Below are 17,381 nucleotides of genomic sequence, written 5' to 3' on the forward strand. Positions count from 1 at the left end.
AGAAGACGGATTGAAGCCACCCACATCCTGGGTAACAAGAGGCTGAAGTTACCATGGTTAAGCAAGGCTAAGGAGAGGCTAGTGTTAGCGCTGATAGCATCAGTCATTGAGGAGATGTGGTATGAGGAGAGTCAACTGAGGACATCTCTCCATGTGAAGCTATCTTAGATTACCATTACCTCTGCTCTCTGAAACAACAGAGAAACCAGAGACCTGTAAAAACACACATCTACACGCACACACACACACACACACACACAGACAAACACCAATACACATACGCACGCACACACATGCGCGCAAGCATACTGTACGCATACTCACATGTCCACACGCGTGCACGCACACGCGTAGGCCATAACTTGAACATGAGGTAAAGCCTGAAGTGAAGGTAAAGAGGTAGATAAGATGTCATTCCGATATTTTATTAGGTGCCACACTGTCTCCAAGTCTGCAAAACTTCAATTGAAATGACGGATATAAATAACGTGCCAAGTGTGATCACAATGTAACCTAATCAGATTTGGATTACTCCTGCCAATCCACTCCTGATATTTAAATCGAAAACAAGTGCACTCTGTGGCCATGTACAAACATACGTGCAAGTGATCCATCAACACCTTGAGGTGCCTGTGAACTGCTGGTAATTAGAGAGGCTACAGTGACACATCCACCACCGTCAGTCCCTGTACAAGACCCCTGTCTGGGCCCACATGTCACCTCATGAAGAGAGTTTTCAGTTTTACGGCAACATGAGAGCGGAGCCTGTAAATAGGTGTGCCGTTACGATGGGTTTATCGTGACCGGATGAAGACGTCTCAGGATGGACCTCCATGCTGGAGGATAGTGGGAGGTAACAGAGATTTGGCTACAACCACTCCCCAGAGACAGGCCTCGACCCGGGGCTAAGAATAACCTTGGATCTCTCCCCCCCCCCCCCCCCTTTGAGGGAGGGAGAGGGAGGGACACGATGACATGGAGATGACCAGTAGACACACTGTCTTCGTTGCGATGGACATCTTCATAACCTGACACACACACACACATACACACTGTTGATTTATCTGAGGCATGCAGGGGTTAGGGCGTTTCGGGCCTGACCCTTTATTTTTAGGCAGAGTAAACAGTCGGACCGTGCTTGAGATGTCCATCATCACTTGCGGCACTGCTAAGAGAGGATAAGGGATGGGGTGGAGGGGCGGAGAGGGGGGCGGATCCGGGGGCGGGAGCATCAGGAAGCAGGGTGTCTTATGGGAGGTTGTTTGGGTGCTAGGACCACATTCTTGTGGGTAGATTCATGGAGACCTGAGGGCAAAAAAGAGTAATTACAGGACGGAATCCCCTATGGGCAGACGACTCTCACATTTACCACTGCCAGGTGAAATAGCTTTGATCCTAATCCAAGGCAAATATGAGAATTCTGGGTGATCAGGATTTCAACCGGAACCTGAGGCAAGATCGCTCAATGGAGGACGAGAAGAGGCCCGGGGGAAAAAGCGGACGGAGTGGACGGTGAACAAAGTGACCTGTCCCGATCACCTGCTCACAGAAACACTCAGAGACACTCAGAACCAAGCTGGCATGTCTGGTAAGAGGGAATGACCTGCCACGAGCAACTCTAGTTCCTCTGCCGTCCAATCCCAGGGCTGCTTTTAGAGGCCCCGACTGCTGTCCAAATAGAAAGGACCTGCCGAAAGAAGTGAGGTGGAGAAACCACGGCGAGAGAGAGAGAGAGAGAGAGAGAGAGAGAGGAGAGAGAGAGAGAGAGAGAGAGAGAGAGAGAGAGAGAGAGAGAGAGAGAAAAGAGAGAGGGAGGGAGAGAGAGAGAGAGAGAGAGAGAGAGAGAGAGAGAGAGAGAGAGAGAGAGAGAGAGAGAGAGAGAGAGAGAGAGAGAGAAGAGAGAGAGAGAGAGACAGCTATTCCAGGGAGATGGATATCCTGATGATGATGTAGGTAATGATATGTGTTGATGACCCCCCAGCAGGGATAATTGGGTAATTGAGGAAATGGCAGCCTCGGTCGGTGTAGTCCTCCCTGGTGATACGCAGGCATGCTAAAGGCCTGTGTGCTGCTGTCTACTCTACAGCACCCACTTTGGATCAGCTGTAATGGGATGATGGCATGATTCACAGCTCAATGACCCCTCGGTGGATCCGTGTTTGTCAGGGCCTGGGACACATAGGCTGGAGTGTGTGCATGTGTGTGGTGTGTGTGGTGTGTGTGTGTGTGATGTGTGTGTGTGTGGTGTGTGTGTGTGTGGCGTGTGGTGTGTGTGTGTGTGGTGTGTGTGTGTGTGGCGTGTGGTGTGTGTGTGGCGTTTGGTGTGTGTGTGTGTGGGGGGTGGGTCAGGGAGGAGTGTGGCAGAGGTTGGACTGGAGGGGGTTCACATCATTCATGTAACCCTCCCCTCCCCCCCTTCTAATGCTGTCTTCCTGCTCCTCCATGTGAGTCAGGTTATGGAGATACATGGGCTACATTATACTGACTGCGTTCGAGGCTGCTCTCTGTACCATTATAGGCTCAATGACGCCCAGAGGCAGAGACGACTCTGTTTAACCTGGTCATTTACATACTGGAGCTGGCCCGACATGCTCAGGGGAGATCAATCACATACACAAACGCATACATGCACACACACACTTTGATCATTTGCATAAACTTTGCATAAATTCGCCTCATTGAAGGATATTGAGGACATCTGGGAAGTGTAGATGTGAAATATGATCCAGGCCAGTGCACAGTAATGGATTGAACCCCTGCCATAAAAAAAGTGTATCTATGTGCCTATCACATATTGTTCAATGTCAAATCCCCATTTCAAACACTAAATCCCAACACTTACAGTTGCAGCGAGATCTAAACGACTTTTACTACCAAGGCTGTGATGAGGTTTCCTAATGGGCCGAATACTGTGCTCTTGTTATGAGTGTGGAGTGAAAGCTACTCTCTGCAGCATGACACTCTCTCTCTGTTTCTCACTCACTCATTCCACAGACATCTATTTTTAGCACATTCACCCCAGGAATTTCCTAAAGGATCTTTGACATGACCTCTGTGTTTAATTTACGTTATATTTCACGGTGGCTCCTATACGTATTGGAAAATGAGTTGTAGGTTATGAGCAGATTATGAGATGGTGTTCTCCCTTGTGAAGAACTTTCATGGCTGAGTGGTGTTGTGAAATCACCCCACAGAAGAAATAAGATAAACATGGTGAAACATGCACATTTTTAGGTCATATCTAATGGAGTGGAGGTCCTGCTGTAAAACTTGTTTGCTTCTTTTTGCTTTTGAGGCTATTGGTCAGCATACGAGTGTGTGTGTGTGAGTGTGTGTGTGTGAGACTGGTGTCCCTCTCAGGTGATGGCTGTGAGGCTCCATGGCCATCACAAGGCACGTGGATCTGGGCACAACATCAAACACTTAGCCATATGGGTAAGGTTACCGCAACGATAGGAGTCAGCACTCCCAGAGAGAGAGATTGAGAGAGCGAGAGAGCGAGAGAGAGAGCGAGAGAGAGAGAGAGAGAGAAAGAGAGAGAGAGAAAGAGAGAGAGAAAGAGAGAGAGAGAGATAGAGTTAGAGAGAGAGAGAGAGAGAGAGAGAGAGAGAGAGAGAGAGAGAGAGAGAGAAAGAGAGAGAGAGAGAGAGAGAGAGAGATAGAGTTAGAGAGAGAGAGAGGGAGAGAGAGAGAGAAGAGGAGACACAAAAAATGACAGTCAGAGAAAGAGACAAGTTGACATAAACACAGAGACAGACAGAAGCAGAGGTGAAATGGAAAAGGAAGCAAAGCAGAAAAACCAGCTGATGGGTAAACAGAAAGAGCTAACTAGTCTGGTGGAAGGAGAGAAAACCCCCAGTCTGGTCTGTTAGCGCTGAACCCCTCAGCTTCATCGCCAGACAAAGAGGACAATAGCCCACCATGTGCCTTCTCCAGATAAAAGAATCAATTAGTCAATAATGTGGGAATCAAATGAAGACTTTATTCTGCCCAGCACTGCATCTTATCGCTCGCAGACAAGCCTCGGAATATACAGATGACTTATCGTGAATAAAACACAGACACATCCTTCCTTTGTGAATGAATCTCCGGCACTATACTTGTATATGGAGATGAAGTGCTTTTGGATCACATTCCAGAGTGATGATGTCATGTTTGCCGTGCGGTGTCTTTCCTGAGATCAGCTTCACACACAGCCAACCCATGCTCTGGTTGGTCTGCTCCTTAATCACACATCCATCATGGAGACTATCATTCTTAACCAGAACATGGCTATGTGGAAGGCTATTCCAAGCTATTCAAAGCTATTCTATGGAAACTGACTACCAATAAAAAATCAAAGTATTATTTTCAATTGTGAGTGCATGGGAAAATGTATTTTTTTGTGTACAGTAAGAAAGTGCCCTTCAAAAGTTGACTTTCACAAATGATGCGCGGATGCTTTGTGTGACCTGCGCATTATCTACTCTGGTTATCCACCATGCCTGAACCAGAACATTTCCTGACCACTAAACATCTCTTCTCTCTGCTGGCTTGAAGATTGTTGTTTATTGTTTGTGGGGTATGTTATTAGATGACGTTTAGTTATTTCCTATTAAAAGGTGGCATGTGGGCAGACCAATTAGTTCTTGACATATGCTTGATGACCCAAAGCTGTTTGAAGTCGATGCCTAATGACACAATCTGTGTACTATATGTGTTTATGCTCAACCAAAAACAAAGGTCACAATGTGCTTTTCAGAATAAAATGACCCATCATTTAGTAAAAAATGTGGCATTTTGTTTTAAGGTTGTATTTAAAATGTTAAAGCGGAAACAAGTAATAGATTATGTTCAATATAGCTGAAGTACATATATGATGTTCCCTAATTTATCAGAAACAGTGCCATCCTATACCAATAGCTAACGCACCAAGAGAGGTATCACATTGGCAAGAGAGGTGTGGACTGTGTAGGCTATGAACAGGCAAGCAATGGCACACTGTCTTAAGTGTTTTCAGAGCAGTGTGTGTGAGCGCGTGTGTGTGTTTGTCCTAAGTATTTTCCAGGGGTGTGTATCGTGGTGAGTGGCCAGCAACGGGAGATCAAAGGCTTAGATGAAAACGGTTGTCGCCATGACAGCTGCAGCGATTTAGATTCCGACTTGATACTTTTGGGGTCCATTGACCACTCAGTCACCATGGAGCATCAGACTAAAACCTGACAGTAAAAACACTGTTTGTCAAATGGCTCAGCAGTAAACACAGGCAATCCCCAGGCTTATGTGGTGATGTTATTCTCTCATGATAGGAGCTACACGTTTCCATAAAATGTAAGGCGGTGTCTGTAGTGGTGAGTCAGTTGGCCTTTCTTCATAGATATGACTTTACACCACCTCTGAAAAGCTTTTCAGAGACATGGTATCAAGTTGTAGAAAGACTGATCGCTCCTGAGCCCCCGGGTCTCCGTGTCTCCCTCACCTCTCCTCTCCTTCCCTCCTTTTGGACAGTACTCTGCTAACATCTGATATCTCCAGACACTTGCCAAGTTTTCCACTTAGTCTTGGAGATCAATACATCTAAAACATCTCTCTTCCTTCATCTACCTCTCCTGCCTACAGCAACAAAAGCTGTAGGGATCGTTTTCCTTGGTGGAGTTCGTTAAAATCAATTAAAAACATTGTATTTTTGTTTATTTTTAATCCCTGATTGTTTAACCATAGCGCAATAAACAAATGGGCTTACCTTGAACAGTTTATGTCTCATCACAAATTATGCTTTTGGCGTTTGAAAAAATAAACTGTAAATACTTCACCAGCTTGCTTACTGAGATGGAAAAACAGCAACTGCAGAATAACATTTGCAGCTTGTTGTAATTTAGCATTAGTTAGCCATTTATTTTTTCCTCTCAGAGACACTTCTTGCCATCCGTTAACCAGCCTTGTTGGAGAGCTGCCATGTGCATATATTTAAAGTGTAACTTAACCTACAAATATCAGCCTCTACATCTATCCCCTTAGGCCTACATTTCATTTAATGCCCTCTGGTGAAAAGTTGTGGGTGGAGAATCTTTCAGGAATATTAATTTTGGGGCTTCCATACAAAAGGTTTAATGTCACACAGTACACGAACATGGCCAATTTCTCACACACAACTACTCACAAGAGAATTGACAGACAGTCCACGGCAAATCTAGCAGATCACGTTGAGTGTTTAATAAAAAATCTAATAAAAAACGAAATAAGATGTACATACAATTGATTCATAGTCTCTTCCTCAGGCTCTCCCCAGTCAGCACTGGCCCTAGCTGGGCAGAGAGGAGCAGAAATGGGGGTAGGAGTGGAGGCTCTTTGGATACAATCACTGTGTAGTGGGAGGGCTGCTAAAGGGCTCTTAACTATGTTGTCGTTCTGCCAGAATCATAGGAAGCATACATTAATGATTTATGAAACCTAATGTTAGTCTACAAGTCTGCTAGCTTTTGTCCTATGTTACCCATGTCCCATAAGGATTCATTACATTAATCAGAAATAAATATTTTCCATTGAATAGATTTAGAATATGTGACCAATTGGAAAATAGATTAAAAGGCTAGGGGTCAATGAAGTGTGGCAGCAAACTGTAGAGAATGCTGTATCGATTACATGGACATGCAACTCAGCCCTCACTCTGTGGGGAGATATGTGGATGCCAACAGCAACATGAGACAACGCACACACACACACACACATATACACACACACATTCACACACACAATGTTCCTTCTTGGCATTGCTTGCATGCAGAACGTCTAGCCATCCAAACAATCACTGAATAATCTCTATGACGAAGTAATCCAGAGAAATCCGTCAGTGACGCACTTTTTCAATCTGATAGCGATGCAACAAACAACGTGGTAGCATTATCTTAAGCCTCATGATTACCATTCTATATAGCGATCTGTGAACAATGTATGCTGTGCATTGCATGTAACCCAAGTGAACATAACCACAACTGAGAAACAAGCACATTCTATGATTTAATGTTTGAAGATCAAAGAATGGATTTAACAATTTATACAATTTTACCAAGAGCAAAACTGTGAATCCATGTTAAAAGCATTGGCTCCTCATAAACAAACCACATTCCTACTTTGGCTGAACAAAGTAATCCAGTTATTTGTTTTTGGGTTGGCCTAAGAATGACCAGCCCTAATCTACATTTATTTACAGGCCTGAGTCTGAACCCAAGCTAGCTGCAAGGTTAAAACTTATGTGGTAACACTTTAGAATAATGGTCCGCTGTTAACAAGTAGCTATGCAGGAAGTAATAGGTAGTTCTACATTAATACCGAATTTAATACTATTAACTAATATGGAACCAAGATTAACTAAGCAGTAAGTAATAGCTAATTTACAACAAAGGTAGTTCCTTGGTAGGTATTTGGTTATTACTAAATACATGTATCCTCTTGAGAACTACTTGTGAACTATCACCAATTAAGAAAGAATAACCAAGTATTTACTAATCAAAGTAACATGTCTAAAAAGTGAACAATTTGGTTGTTTCACTATTAACATGGTCATAACTTTTCAGAAGCTTGTGCCTCAAATGGGTTCTTTGTGGAAACCCCCAAATACGTTAACTACAGGTTGAGATTTTGACTACTCTTACCAAAGAATGGATGTATGTTCTCTGTTTATTTCAAACTTTAAAAGGTATAATACAAATAATAATTTGTTAAACAATTTTAATAATTAGGAAGTGATGCTGACACTGAAATGATTGGATTAGTTTACTATTATGAGTTCTTGAGCGTCAGTTCAATGTCTCAGACTCCAAAGACCTACCTTTATGTTACAGTAGCCGCCTGAGGAGGACTTCTCTTTAGGATATGAATATAAACATTGATGTTCTCTTGTCAAAAACAATTTGCATCCTGCATTTATGTTGCAATAAGCGCAAAACCAAATCTTCCAGATTACAATGTTTGTTCGAATATCACTAGTGCCTCACAGAAATGTATGCCTGTACCGTATGAGTCAAATATAAAATTAGACTTATTATAGGCCTATTACTTGTGAAAACCAGTATAACTCCTCATTAATTACGAGTGTTACCTTGTCATCCTGCAGGAACTACTTGTGATGTGGACCATTATTTTAAAGTGAAAAACATGTTAACTCCTCAATAAGTACTCAAGTGTTACATTGTCATCCTGCAGGAACTACTTGTGATGTGGACCATTATTTTAAAGTGACAAACATGTTAACTCTTCACTAATTACTCAAGAGTTACCTTGTCATCCCACAGTAACTGTAATCTGGACCATTATTTCAAAGTGAAAAACATGTTAACCCCTCCCTAACATGTCACCTCACAAGATTTACAACCTAAAACAACTGCAGTGATTGGATAATATATTTTTTTAACTATAGGCACTGGAAGATTTCCATGAAATCGTATAAGAAAATCCTACAAATCCTAGATAATCCTAGAATCCTAGATAAAAAAGCATTTTATTTTTATATGTCTGAATAAAACATTCTTTGTTTGGCACAATGATGAAACCTAGCATTTAAACAAAACATTCTGTATTTTGGAATGAAACATTCAACACATTCAACAAACTCTGATGATGAACTGAGTCAAACATAATGGCTAAATAATTAATAAGTAAGTACATGGCTAACCCTAACCCAAATCAAGGTGTAGGCCTATTCACTACTCACGATTCTAGCATTGGCCACTACTGCGAAATACAACAGCAACGCACTTCCAAAGGAATAAAAATGATGACATGGATGGATTCAGGACAAATAGGTTTTGGTAAGCCAAGTCGACTGGATTTGGAAAATGGACCGGCCGTGATTTGATATTTTCTGAGCTGCAGAAAGACCTAATAGCAGACACATCGAAATTGCCCGCATAATCATACAGTATGATCAACTGTTGGGGAGGACGTGTCCCATAATCCTACAGTATGATCAAATATTGGGGTGGACGTGTCCCATAATCATACAGGGGCGTGTTAGAACGTTAATATTCATAAACTGGTTTCCACAAAGAATTCATTTCAGGGCACAAGCTTCTGAAATGTTACGACCATGTTAAGAGTAAAAAAAACACAATTGTTCACTGTTTAGACCTTACTTTTGTGATTAGTAATTCATTGGTTATTCTTTCTTAATTGGTCATAGTTCACAAGTAGTTCTCAATGAGGATATATTTATTTAGTAATGAACAAATACCTACCAAGGAACTACCTTTGAACTAAATTCGCTATTACTTACTGCTTAGTTAATCTTGGTTCCATATTAGTTAATAGTATTAAATTCAGTGTTAATGTAGAACTACCTATTACTTCCTGCATAGCTACTCATTAACAACGGACCAATATTCTAAAGTGTTACCAGTTAGGTTATACATGACGCAAGCGTATAGCTGAATGTTTATTTACAATGTTGCCCCACCCAAGAGTCCTATCTGTCTTAGCAACAGGCCTTACATTTTAAAACGAGAATCCATGTGTTGATGTGTCTAAGGTAATCCCTACGTTTTCCCATACAAATGTTTTGAGAAACTCACTGTTTTTAATTTTCGACATACCAAGTGGTGCTGTGTCGGAAAACTGGCAATTATAAAAAGTGCTATTCTTTACACGAAAGACGCAAAATAAATCTCTTCTATATTTTCATGGAGGTTCCCATGTTGGCTGAGTTTATTAGCCCTCCAGTGACCCCCTGTGCTCTCCAGTGGGCTAAGGTTTCCACTGGCCGGGGTAGTCCCCCGACCAGTGCAACAGTTTCACAGAGACTGAATCAAAACATAGACAAGCTTATGCACAAGCTTACCAGAGATTGTTGCCAATTACCCACTAAAAACGTTGCCCCCTCCTCCTCCAGCCCTCTCACCTCCTGGGCCCCCTCCCTCCCTCCCTCCCTCTGGGGCACCAGCCCTTTATGACCTCACAGAAAACCCCATGCTACCCAGGAACAGAAGCAGGGAAAAACAATCTTTCTTCCTCTGGAAATCAGCAAAGACAAACAGAGCCCTCTGTGCAAACACAATTCTTTGTTTCCTAGAAGATTATGGTCGAAAAGGTTGACGAAAGGAGGGTAGAGGACAGAGGGGGAGAGGCAGGGAGAGCAGAGTTTGTCTTTGTGGATGGTTAGCAGCTCTATGATAATAGACCATGTCTGTGGAGCTGATAGTTCATGTGTGGAACGTTAGCAGCCAGTAGACCCTGGAGGTGGAGGAGCAGACCACCGGGGACTACAGACCCACAATACAGCACAGTGGAGGTTTCGAAAGCCAACTGGAACATACTGGGTCTCACCGGAGCATTGGCTCGGAGGTTACTGCACGGTGAATGGAGTCGTTGTGAATAATAGAGACTGAGATGTTGAAATGCACAAGAAGGTTGAGCTGCGAGGTTGAATCACATGACATTCCAACTCTTACATGAGCGGCTGTGTAATATTGATTATATCACACATATTGAGTTCCTGGAAGCCACGGGAGGACTTCCTTCAAAGAACACCTCGAGGTTACAATGAAACGTGACACAAGAGCATTTGCACTTCCAAGAATGTTATTCATGTTGTGAGGATAAATGAGCATGGGATAAGACAGGCCACATTATGACACGTGCAGCTCAAGTCGTGCTGCCAAGGTAACTTGAATCAAGATACAGAATGAACAGACAAAATCAGGTTACAGACTTGACATCTTTTTGTCGTCCGGTCCCTCCAGCTGTCCACATTCAAAACTTGATTTGACCCCCACTCTTCCTGTTTAAAGAGGGAGAGCGAGAGAAACGATCAGTCCACCTTGACAGGAAGGGTAAATCTTTCAGGGTGGCAGTATAAACGTCAGACCACACATTCAGAGGGTGGGATCCGACGCCCTTCGCCACCGTGAAATCCTCTCAGGACGTTTCCGAGTGAGTGAGATTCCCATGTCCACTCTTTACACCCCCCCCCCTTCCCACCCCAATTTAAAGTCACTTTGAGACAGAACATGTAGCGGTTGGTGTGGACGGAGATTATCCACAACAGTCAAGGCTATACAAAACACGCAGTGTATCGAGCTTGCCGAGGATTCTTCCCTTCTGAGACATGAACTCTCAATGTGGTCGATTTTTACTCACACACAGACATACACACAAACACAAGCCATCTCCAGAATCGCTAAACTTCAATAAATTGAGGTAATGAAGTAGCAATGGTTTCACTTTTGTCTTTCTGTTCTTTCCTGGGGAGATGCAGGCGCAAGGTCAGCTGGGTTCAGGAGAGAGGCCGTCTGATTTTGTATGAATGCCAAACGGTAACAGGACATTAACATATCACAATTATTCAGGCATCTGATGTAATTACACTCAAACACACTCATTTGCACAAACACAGGGAGGATGTCACATCCCCATGCATTTTTCCCTGCACTGAAAAGGTCCACAATACATCCTATGCTTGACATTAGCCATCAGTCATGGCTGGCTAATGTGATGGAGTGTGTTGACTGCTCTACCCCAGGCAATCACACAGAGCTTTGATATTAGAGACATCAGAGCCCTGTAACCCGCAGCCTGGCTGTGACATTTGACCCCCTGCCCACAGGAACATGGACTGTGATCAGAACCTCGGGGGAAACCAGACACGCATGGCCGCACGTTGCTTCACGACACACAATACCCCATCAACACTGACCTTACATCCGGGGGGAGTATTCCCATCACACGATCATTCACCTACGGCATCACTGCAGAGAGGACGAAAAAAGTATTTATTAGGGATTTTTATACCTGAGGTTATTTCATGACCTGAACAAGAGAGCAATATGTCATCCAGGTTTTCATGGTTGTATGGAGCCTTTCCAAACCCTGTGGAAATGAAGACATCACTCAGGCTTGTGTGTGTGTGTGTGTGTACGTGTGTCTGCATGTGTGTTGACACATCCAGCTCCCAAGTGTGTATTCAGGAGATTCTCCATGTGCTGCATGCCCTGACACACACTCCTCTGTGCGGAGGGATCGTGTTTGTAGTAAATCAAGCAGAGAGAGTACAGGTAGTCATTACCCCCTTCCCCAAAGAACAACTGTTTCTGCCTAACACACGCACACACACACACACACATACCTTCAGCCCGCCCACCCTCCCCCTCGGGCCACCATCAATACCACCCTGCTCCGACAGTTCACACACAACTCTCCACTGTACCCACCCCGGCCCAGAAGTGAACTGTCAACACCTGACAGTCACACACTTGTTCACGGCAGTAAATACCCTGTAATATAGGAAGAAGATCACCTTGCCAGTCTGACAACTCAATTCCGCTCTCGCGACTGGTCTTTTTTTTTTTTTTTTCGTCTTCCTGTCAGGTTGTTTGATATCTGGATTTCAGCACGGAGGCCTTTGGAGTCTCTCTTTGGGGTTGAGTGTTTACTGCAAAAAACACCTCTGCTTTGGATTCCACATCCTGAGCACACCTGCATGCTGCAGGTGCTCACTGACACCTGCAAAATGAATATAGACTCTGGCATATTTAGGTCACCGGATATTGCAACTGTGTATATACGACCACTGCACCTTTTTCTTTCCTTAAAAAAAAAAGTTGAGAAGGACAATTTTGAGTAAAGAACAGAAGGGTAAAATGTGCAGTGGCCTTTAAATGTTACCCTTCTGTTCCTCACAAAATTGTCCTCCTCAACTTTTGTCCCAGAGCTGTATATGTGTGTGTATGTGTTTTCCAATCTTCCCCTAAGTCCTCTGTAGGGGTCCATTACAGACTGCCCCTCTCATTACACCAATCACATCAAATCAAGCCCATTCCTTCTTCCTGTGTCTCTGAACTTCCTCCTCGCCCTCTCCCCTCCTGTGTCTGTCTGGACCAGTCATCACGACTCACTGAGCGCTCTCATCCAATCAGATGGCTAATGATCTGCATGAGTTAAGTTGGCACCTTGCAGGGCTATGGTCACACGCAGTGTTCATGCGTAGTGTCCATGTACGAGGTGAACGGACTGATCGGCTGTCATATTTTTGTATGGCAGAGGAAAGCTTTTTGTAAGTAAAATCTACAAGCTATAATGAAGTGAGAGATCTCTTCCATAGACAGTTGGTGAGGCATATGGTGAAGGTGCTGGCTCAGAGATAACCAGACCTCTGACCATAGATGACAACACAACACCAGGCTTGGGTCTCAGTCATGTCTCCCTCAGCTCTGAAAGCCAGAGGATGGTGTTCATAGTGAATGGAGAAAAAGGAAGAAAACATTCAGCCAACAGCTGTTTGCTATTATAGGCAGGCGGATACTACATCATAGAACTGGGACTTTCATCAGAACACTGTAACTTACCGTAGGAACGCATTTCTATGAATGAATGCTAAGACCGAATGCATGAACAGATGATAAGGCAAGAGCTGATCGACACAAGCACATCAGGGAATCTCATTTCGCACGCATTCCTTGAATTGAGAAGGGCCAAGGTGTGAGGTCTGGTGGTGTTGAGTTGAGGTTTGGCATTCCTTTCTGGTATTCAGTACCCTCAGCAACCCATTTCCAGTCCAGCTCTGCAGACCCCTGTTCCTCTAACGTGTTGCTCCGGTAACCCTCTCACCTGCTCTATCACTCCAGCTCTGCCTCCAACCCCCCCCCCCCCTCACTCTTTCACCCCATTTCTCTTCCCTTGCTCTCTCCTTTCCGCCACACCTTTTGGTCTCCACTCTGAGCTCTGATAGAGCCCGTGAGTGTAAGTGCTACTGTAAGTGGTTAGGACCGGCCTGAGAGAGGAGCGGAGTGGAAGCTGGTCGGAGTCGAGGTACCAGGCAGAAGGACTGAGATGAAATGGAGAGATGGACGTTCAAGAACAACAGAACGTGTCACACACTCAGTGCAGCAAGGCACTGAAAACCTTCCTCATCAGGGTAATGTGTCAGTAGCGTCTGAGTGGCGTCGTCTGCAAACACAGCGTTCGGTTTGGCAGAGTCTGACGGTCTCCCGGTGCTGCGCTGGCCGGGTCTCTGGAGAGCTTTTCTTGTTTCCTTTTTGGGATGGATGCCGTTTGTTCGCTGCAGCTTCACAATAAATAAACAATGGGATAGAAAAGCGGTCTGAAATATTCATGACCTTTGTCACAGGACAGAGAGAGAAATCACTGCTGTAGCGCGAGGAGGACGTCCATTTTCTACCGTATAGAACGTACGAAGTACATTTCAACATGTCGAAGACAACCGCTATCCTCCTTTAAATCTTTTAGCGTAATAACTGTAATAGGTGTTATGTTGTTTCAGACTGCTGTCAGCCATCATGTAACATTATCTCAGGAGTGCTACTGCACTGATACAAGGCTGATAGGAGAACATTTGGGCCAGTGCCAATTAGTTTGCATGGCTAGGTAAAACCGTCCACATTACACACACTGTTTTCCTGTCTGAAAAGATCTCTGAACAGGAGATGGTGAGGTGAGGGTGATGGGAGATAGTGACGGTGACAGGAGATGGTGAGGTGAGGGTGACAGGAGATAGTGAGGGTGACAAGAGATGGTGAGGGGCTATTGAGGAGTTTGGAGGGACTGGTAGAAAATAAAAAATGAATCATTCATGTACTAAGGTGAGAAGGTCAGTACTCACTTCAACAACATCTGCAATCATTCTGTTTTGTCTGAAACAGAGATCCCCATGAAGACGTTGGTTACATAACTGGTTCAACCAATCATATCTTCAAATTGCATTACTCTAAGCAGTCAAATCTGAATTACATTACTGAAGCCAATCAAAAACTGAGAACACTCATGACTCTAATAAAGGATGGTCTTGGGGTGTGCAGTCAGAGTTTTATGATTGTGGGACCAGAACATTTGATTACATGTTTTTATATGAATCAAAGGTTACACATAAAGTCACCAGTCATGTTTAATGTCCTTATTACATTAAAAACACTCCTGTTGCTAAATCAGGACTGAGCCAGCTGAACATGAGTGGACACATCTACTGTCTGTCCCACTGTCTAGCGCTCTCTGGCTGTCTGTATGTTTGTCTGTCAGTGTATTTGTCAGCCTGCCAGCCTGCCTGCCTGCCTGCCTGCCTGCCTGCCTGCCTGCCTGCCTGCCTGCCTGCCTGCCTGACTGCCTGCCTGCCTGCCTGCCTGCCTGCCTGCCTGCCTGCCTGCCTGCCTGCCTGCCGGCCTTCCTACCTACCTACCTGTCTGTCTGTCTGTCTGTCTGTCTGTCTGTCTGTCTGTCTTTATGTGTTTATCTGTCTGTCAATCCTCTCTCTCTCACACACACTTACATATCAACTTTTCCCATTATTCTTGTACGCCTGGATAGTCCTGAAGAAATTGCGACACAAGTGTTATTAAGAAGATGAAATCCCTGTAACGTTTATTTAAATATGTTTAAAATGCACAATGACACCTACAGTACCTATAAAAAGTGACGTAATAACTTTGTACAAAAATAGGATGCTTTGTTCAACCTAAAGGTAATTCATGATTATCGTCATTGAGCACTAAAATAGCTACGAGCTAAGCCTAAGTAGAGCATGCTGCTTCTCCTGTACATGTTATATAAGTATTTACACAGTCATTCAACATGAATGCTTCCCTCTTCACCCCACACACCTGCCATCAGGGCTGCATCTCAACTCTGTTGAGTGGCATCCTTGTCACACTTGTTTTACTCTCTACTTTGTCTAATCTGAAAAGGAGGGTGCGCGGAAGAGTATGGGCTCCAAAGCTCGGGCTTGGCCGTCATCTGTCCAGTTTTTGCCGATCAAGCACAGGGGTGTGATGGAAGGATATGACATCACTGGATGATTCTGTTTCTAAGAGACGGGCAGCAGGAGTAGAGTGTGTGTCTGGCTGAGGGTTTGAAGGAGTGACCGAGAGCCCTCTAAAGATGGTCCCAAGAACTCATGCAGTTCAGTCCAGTCGTTTCCGTTTCCGAGGCCTGACACTGATGGAGTCCCTGTTCCCAGGGCGTTCATCACGTCACCAAGCCGCCCTGGGATGTCCAGCTCATCACCTCACCCTTGGCCACGACACTTTGCCCCATTCCAATTACCCAACACCCCCCCAACCACCACCACCAGCGTTGCCTCACCACCTCGCCCTCTCCTCTCCCCCTCCGTCCTTCCTCCCCAGTCCCCTCCTCTCCTTCTCCCCCTCCCTCTCTCCATGGTGTCTCCTGTTCCTACTCTTCTTCATCTCCTGCATGTGTTTCCATTTCCCCACCCCTAACCCTGCCCCCGTCACCCTGCTCCGCCCCCGGCCGGGCCTCTTCTCCAGCCACAGCGAATCGCAGTACTCCTCCAGCGAGCCAATCGGGGAGCTCATGACCCGCAGGTAGTCCTTGTAGCGCTGGCGAGACTCCACCCCCGGGCGTGGCTCGGCCGCGGGGTCCTCGCTGGGCTTGGGGCGCCCGTCCAGATGCCCGCGGGCGATGAGGCGCAGGGTGAGACGCAGCAGGGTGTGTGTGAAGCGTGTGTGTTCCTGGGCCACACAGAAATACACCCCGGCGTCCGTAGGGTGCAGCGAGCGGACGAGGAGGCCTCTGTCCGTGTGGACGATGCGATCGTCCGGCTTCACCTGAGACGGGAGAGATGATGGAATTGTAAAGGACCAAACACGGCAGAGGATATTCCGTAACCGTATGAATATGCAATGTGTGCCCATATACTGTAAGAGTATTGCGACAGTTACTTATCATTTTGAGCAGTAGTATCAATTGACCGTTAGATCGGATGTCAGGAAATGACCGACATTTCAGATGTTATGTGTGAATTTGCCTTTTGAAAAGGTGGTACTTTGATGTCTAGTTGCGTCATTTTGAACATATGATTATAGTTCAATGAACAAATGATGTAAGGTGAATGCGTATTGTATCCAAGCAATTGAAAATTGCATTTGCGTAATGTGCATTTTGATCATCGGTTGTGAGTTTTGTGTGTAGAGTTTTGTAAAAGGACATCAAGCTTCTGAAATTTGTGTCAAAGCGAATGTAAAAAACGGTCATATGGACAGGTCATTGAAAACCCAGACACATCCAGCAGTATATTAGCACGTCAGAACAGATACATGTCCATGGCACTCTTCCAAATCAAAGACCCTTCAGAACAGAGTTATTTGCTCCGAAAACCCCTCTATGTCTGCCCAGGCGTTGGCCATCACACGACACCTGTTCAGCACCTCCCACCGTGTTCACACACGCGTGTGATTTGTATCCAAGGTGTTAAACACGCTGGTGACCCCTGAAACAGGATGCACATTAGGAGGCTGGGCGTGGCGGCGCGGTGTGCGCGTACACTGAAGGACAAGGGGTCAGAGGTTGCCACGGTCTGCTGAACTGGCCTTGGAAGAGAATCGGTTGGGTGTATGCGCGTGCGTGTGCTTGTGTGTGTGGGTGTGTGTGCTTGTGTGCGTGCG

Source organism: Hypomesus transpacificus, chromosome 14, assembly GCF_021917145.1.
Source record: "Hypomesus transpacificus isolate Combined female chromosome 14, fHypTra1, whole genome shotgun sequence".
Classification (NCBI taxonomy): Eukaryota; Metazoa; Chordata; class Actinopteri; order Osmeriformes; family Osmeridae; genus Hypomesus; species Hypomesus transpacificus.